Source organism: Varroa destructor, unplaced genomic scaffold, assembly GCF_002443255.2.
Source record: "Varroa destructor unplaced genomic scaffold, Vdes_3.0 BEIS01000004.1, whole genome shotgun sequence".
Classification (NCBI taxonomy): domain Eukaryota; kingdom Metazoa; phylum Arthropoda; class Arachnida; order Mesostigmata; family Varroidae; genus Varroa; species Varroa destructor.
In genome coordinates, this window is record NW_019211457.1 from 20,865,146 (window position 1) to 20,872,438 (window position 7,293).

The window sequence follows — 7,293 nt, forward strand, 5'->3', positions numbered from 1 at the left end:
AAAGATTTCCATGACTGCAAAATTGTGCTTCGTAAGCATTTTGCGTGGCTAGAGAATGGCGTGCACGAAAAAGGCAGTCTTCGAAAATTTGGGAAAACAAACAGGAGATTTAAAAATTTTCTTTTGAATTATTTCTCTAATTTATTTATTTTGTCTAATAAGAGAAGTTCTATAATAAAATGAGTAATATGACTCAAAGAATAGAACTCACAATGGAAACAGCATGATTTCGTCATTTTCGACAGCTGCCAAGTGTTACAGGATACTTATGAGGTATCTACCTCTGCGGCCTTCTATACCAAAGCTATGGTCGTCGTATTATAATACTCAGAATTTGTCTAGGTTGCTTAAAATTATCCACGATATGGCTCAATTAGTTTTTTAATATCTCATAGATTTTTAATCGTAATAGAGGTAAAAATAGTAGTTTTCAAAGCTTGAGGCCAGTGATAATGCTTATCGAACTAAAAAGAAAGTTACAGATTTCTTGAGCTTAGATCGGAAATCTAATGAATACCAAAACGATGCAGACATAAGTCAAATATATTTTAATATAAAATCCATTTCATTGATAATTAACACTCACAAATGATCAAGCATCACGGCCACTTACACCAACTTCACATGTTGAAGGTAGTATCTATTAAACGAATTATTCAAAGAATAGGTGATTTTAGTTATTAGTGGGTTTTATATGCATGTGTGTTTTATGTAGATAGCATAGCATCTGATTAAATTTGGGATATTATTGAAGTTTTTAATGAAAGTTTTGAACTGTAAAATGGCAAACCTCAATCCAATCGTCTTTACTAAATGCAACCATGAATATCTAGATGACGCTCGAGTCAACGTCTTCAGAAGAGCTCTCAGCACAGTGAGAGCGTACCTGCCGCCACGTTTTTGCAAGAACTCCGTCGCGGGTATTAAACGTTGCTAGAGTATGACGCAATGTTCGTTGATAACGGCAACGTCAACAACGAGAAATGCTTTAGCAAAAACTCTCGTAAATTACATCTTGTCAAGTGCTGGATAAATTTTAACAATGTGTTCTAAATATCCACTATTTCCTAACACTTTTGAGAAAATCTGTCTTGATACGATATCGACTTGTGCGTCTCTCCTATAGATTCATATATAAAAATAAAGCTTTTTCATCTCATAAATGTTCCTGATTTCCCTAATTCAATTCAGTTCTGCCAAAGCGGACGAAACAAAAGATATAAAAAAAAATTTCAGTGCACCTAATATGACAATCGCTGACCTACGAGTTTATCGTCGAGTGAAGCGCCTGACAACTAGGCGACACAATCGTTTAATCATTTTCACGCAACAGTTTGTTTGCATTTATATTTTGATACTATTGGCGCTTGCTAGCTCAATGTAGCGTTCTTTGCTTCCTGCGACTTTCGCCCATCTTTCTCGTAGCTGGCGTTTCTCGCGAAGAAAAAAGACGTCGTTCGTTTGTAAAGACATTTGTAAATCCATTTGCGAACCTTAGGGGCCTCTATTAAAATACTTGCCTTTCTGGCTATGCTGCATTGACCGAAACAATTGATACTCAGATGGAGCAACATCCGGGCTGCATCTACTGATGGGGGTAAAGTTTCCAACTGGAGGTCAGTTAACCCTCGCTGGTTCACTATATCGTTTTGTGTCGCTCGTTGTCAAGGCCATTTCTGTCCATTTTGTGGACCATTCTGGTTTGCGTTTAAGGATGTCGGAAAAGATATCTTGTATGATCGGTGATGGTTTTATACAGAAATGACCTCTCTGTCTGTCGCGCAAGCTGTCTCAGATATTAGCGATGCTTTTTTCTTCTCTTCCTTTTAGATTCTTTGTTGTTTGTTTCCTTTGGATCTTTCCTAGGGCGTGCAAACCGTTGATTAATCATTTTTGGCCGTACAGAAACCTCCCGGGTCAACTGAACTACATTTTGCTTAAGCAGTGCCTGCAATTCACCGCCGTTCGTTTCTTGTGGCCATCCAGGGCGTGGTTTGTCATTTAACTTGAAATCGCCAATTCAGAAGCGAGTAAACAAGAACGAGTAACCAGTAACGCTTATTGTACGTTCGCTGTTGACTGGCCAAACAATTCTAATCGTATCGGCAGCATTTTTTCCAGCACGAAAATAGTGAAAAGGACAACGTCTGATATGCATCTTTTCAAACGCACCGAATTACAATATTTATCAATAATTTCTCAATAAAAACAATAGGACACATATGCGACAGCCAAAATAATCGTCCTCCGAAGCTTTTACAATGAACTAATCCCACTAGCGCCATCTGTCACCCCCACCGTGACTTTTTCAATATACCCATTTACTTTATTTTTAGAGGCTAATTTCACTAATATAAAGACAGCCTTAGCATAAGCGAAACATTATACTGTTATCACATTTAAGCCTTTCATTATTCTTATGGTTTCAACCGTTTTAATGACATGTTCATATTATTTCAAATATCCACCACAACCTATACTACCATTTTAAACGATGTGCTGGGCATAAGTCAATTACCATTTTGAAAAAAACTAGAAAAACAAAAATCTCATCCATTACTTGAAGTGTAGTTTTCGTTTAAATTTTATTTTTCATAATTTTTTTATAGCGGCCTAAGTAACGTATCTATCTCAATTCCTATATAAAATGTATGTATCGCAATTATCTCTTTTATTACTAAAACGATAATCCGAGTCACACAGAGCTGCTCTGTTATATAAATTGTGCAGTTTCTAGTAAACAAATTTATTGCAAATAACTCCCCTAAATTTAGCCGTTCGACTCAGTTTAAAGAAGTGAAAAAAAAATATATGTCGTGTCATCCATCTAGCCTTTAATGTAGAAAACCTGCATCTTAAATCGTTCTATCTTTGTCGGATTCCACCCGTCACCCTATCACTATTATTACTACCCTAGTTTAAGTTGGACTGGCTGTTCGTTGGTAGACATGCTACTAGATAGAGGAAAACCAGTTTTATCCGGAAAGAAAAAAGCCAGAATTAGATACTGTGCACCATATTCACGCTGGCAAAAACTCTATCGAGGTTGTAAACGTTTTTAGTTGCCTGAATTCGGACAGTCTACGCTATTGTTAGCCTCAAATAATCCGAGGAGGACTGCATCCGCCATATGAACGAACCGCAACAAAGAGGACTCTCAAAGAAGCCAAACACTCTTGAGATAGCCCCCGATTGCGCACATAATGATATTATCCTCTTGAATTTGAATTGAAAACGTGTAGACTATAGTTCCACTTCCACTGCAGAACACAAATTGTAGGCGCAGAAACCGAAAGATCCTTTGGTTGCCCTATCCTCTGAAATAGTTGTTAAGTGCCATGTTCAATTTTCCTTTTATAATTGTATCACCATAAGCGTACCGATTCTAATACTTCATGAGTTACATGCAGCGAAACGAGTTTTTGACTATCAGGATAGACACAGAAGTTTCGTAAAGTTATATATACAGAGTAAGCGAAAGTGGGAGTAAGGAACGGAAGCGATATAGACAACTCCCTGTTTTCTAGCAAGGGTTTAGAGAGTTGGTTTTAAATGTTTACATTATGTTAACACACATGTCGGAAATTTAGCACACTTCGCTTAACTTTAGAAGATGAAGTTGTATGGGATAGTCAACGTTATAAACTTTGTTCTTGAAATAACCATCTTATTTTTCAAAAAAGTTTCGTCTGTTTAGGGTTATTAGTTATTAAAAGTTATTAGTTATATTATTCTGTCACACTACGGGTTACATGGGCTAGGAGTAAGATTGCAGTGATCGCTCCATTTAAACCATGTATGAAACCAGATGCCGTCTACACTAGGTTTACAGAGGAACTGAAAGGTCTAAATAGCTCAGACTATAATGCAGGTTAGCGAGAATGCATATATATATATGTATATATATATATATATATATATATATTTAACTTGACGTATATGTCAAGTTAAATTAAAGTATCATATTTTTGCACTTTTTGCACTACATCGTTGTTATCAGCAACGTATCACATGCGGCGGTTTTCGAAAACACTACCGATAACTTCACAGACAGAAATTGTAATTGACAGACGCACCACAGTGCATATAGTCACGATTAAGGATTATAACTTAGCATGTATAATTATTTATAGCAGAATCAAGCATAGTTACGATAGTAATATGGACTTATATCCTCTGCGCTCAAGTTAGAACGCTGGAGAACAACGCGCATGTTGTTCCTGTTCCTCTTTACGTCCCAGACAGAATGTATCTTGTAGATCCACTAGTAATTGGACCATTCGAAATCCAGCTTTGCGTTATGGACCTATGGTCGACAAGCCATACCCTTTGACTAGCCTAATTCGGCAGTAAATGGTTATAAAACATCGTCTTGTCTTCCAATAATCGAAGCCTTTTTTTCTAGAATGACTAACTTCTTTTCACTATATAATGCTATATAGACTAACGTCATAGGTACTTTCAATTAGTTTTTTTATCCAAAACTAGTAAGTACTTTTAAACTGGATACTAAAAAAGTCTGAAAAATATATAATATTTTCTCTCTGAAGGCACTGATTGTTTTCAACAATAGCTGTGAACTAGTTTTGGCCTTTATAGCTTCACCCTCCCTTACAAAAGCATTTTCATAAACCATACGGGATGCTCGTTTTCAAAAGATTAGTAGCTAAATACCGTACCATCAATACGATACGGGGCACATTTTTGTTAATATTTCATTAAGTTTTGTGTATCTATTTGTTCTAGTTTAGCTCATAAAAGAGCTCTTCAAGTTGTTAGAAAAAGCTACATGGCATGGATATATATAATAATAATAATATAAATCGTTGTCTTAAGGCAACTGAAGAGATTTGTAGTTCCGGCCCAATAGCTCGAAGCAGCGCTTTCTTTGTACAATACCCGGAACGCGATTCCTGTAACTTCATGATTGCGTATTTGCATTGTCGTTCTAGAAAGATGACCATTAAGTCATGTGTTAACCGGACGACCGCGTTATTATGCAGCAAATATTTCAATGCAATTGCTTCAAGTTCAACTGTTACACCCTGTATAAAAGGCGCTTCTAAATCGAGGAAAACGAACTTGAAGCAAGGCTTGTTTCGGTTGCTGTATAACTTAGATAATTTATGCTTGGAGTGTGTGGAACTCCAACTAATGATTCGTAAGATCTGCTTTGTACAATTGGATGAAGATGCATTTCATTTTAGTATAACATTCGATAGTACTTCAACTAACATCTTCAGTATAATCGTTTTAAAACTGCACACCTTCAAACGAAGGCTAATATTTTATCGAATGTAATTGCAATAGCGAGGAACAAAACAAACGTTTAGATGAAACAATGGGATTATATAAATGGATATATACATATACACCTTTTCCTACTACAAAACGTCTAAATATTGTTCTTGAAAAGTGTTACGCATGATTTTACCATGAAATATCATGCGCATGAAATAAACACTGATTAGAACCTAGCATTGCCATTGCCTATATGCAGAGTCCCGAGTAGTAGATGTGGTGTGGACGTACACATTAGCTGTAGCCGAGATCAAACGCTACATATTTCAACAATACATATTTTTAAGGAAAAACAGCTTACCATGTTCCGTACACCAGCATACCACCGATGGAGCAAAAAGGCCACTTCTTCCCCACGCAAATCGATATATTTATTTCATAAAAAAATTTTACACTATGAGTTACAAATATACATGGTTTGTTTAGACCCTATTTTTGTTTGTCTACGCCTGTTAAGGCGCGCAGGCCGATAATGAAGAACAAGATTCTACCCTACTACCACAACAAAATAGTTATTTAGGAAGTGAAATATCGTTTATATTTAGAGTTTACGCTTATAATTGTTAAGAAATATACGACACCCACAGTGTGATGTCATAGTTGCAACTGGACAACCAGGTGACTGAAACGGAATAACCGGATAATAGCCGTAGTGGGACAAAGGATGGACCTAATACAATGAAATGATATAGCTTGACAGCTATACAGGAGAACACCCATAATGGCATAGACGCCATGAGTGAGGCTAGCTGCTCTACAGTAGCAAGATGCAGAGGTCTAATCATGCAAGATCATCTTCAGGTTCTTTTGGGACTTCTGTATTTAATTATAACGGGTCCCTGTGTTTGAGAAAAGTCCAGGAAAAATTATTTTTAATTAAAAATAAGCAGTATGCGTACAGCTTAAAGTGACACAAAAATCGAAGAACTTTTTGTTTAGCGCTTCATGAAGCATGTGTAATTAGCCATGATTGAAACTTCACTTTTACAGCAGTTAGGGCGCACATCACCTGGGAGCTTGTGCGAAATCATCATTCAAATATACTTGCAATTTGTAAATTAATTAACTGCGTTGTTGGCTATTCTATGTCGATCATTCCGTCATAGAGCCTCTCAACGGATAATGAAGCAGGGCATAAAAGACAACTGCTTTGTTAGCGGATAGGTAAATTTTAAATAGGCGCTATGTTGAGAACGAGCTCCTCCCCTTAGAGAATTCTATGGTGGATTGGGTTTGCGTATGTCCCGCGTTCGATACGGACGAGCCAGATGTAGCTAGAATTTTTCGCTGTAAGGACGGGACCAGGGGCCCCACGATGTGCAAGTCGCACCGTTCAACTCGCTATATATAGAGCATAGCAAAGGTAGTGAGGCCCACATGACAACCGATTCCAAACTTCAAATATGTTTATTTTTATTAATGGCAAAAGCTAAAAGGGATAAGAGCTCTACTGTGCAGCGCGATAGGATAGTGGCGAGCTAACCGAAGTTTGAAAATCGAAAAATTATTTTGTTTGTCATAATGAGGACTGACGTATACTGGATATTTAAGTTTTAATAAATTATGATTGTATGGTGTTATAGGTGTTAACCTATGTTTCTTGTTCTGTTTGAAAATAATAAAGACAATACTTAGTATGTATATTCACCGCAAGCTTTCGGAACGCTCTTTTTTTTTCGCATTTTTTAGTTAAGAATTTACACACTAGTTTGAAATAGTACCCCGGATAGGTATATCTTGACGTGACCAGCTGTCACGTTTCTGCAAAATTTTGAACTATTATATATATAAAAACATACATGCAAACGCCTTTAGAAATCAATTCTTCTGTCAGGTATTTTGATAACCTTCCTTACGCAGTAACTAATAAGAATATGGCAAAAGCTGAAATGCATTTTCCACTAGATATACACTGACATTCTTGGAATCCAGGCTCCAAAAACTTAAGGAAAACGTAAACACAGAATGGATCAATTCAAAAAAAAGCTCGGC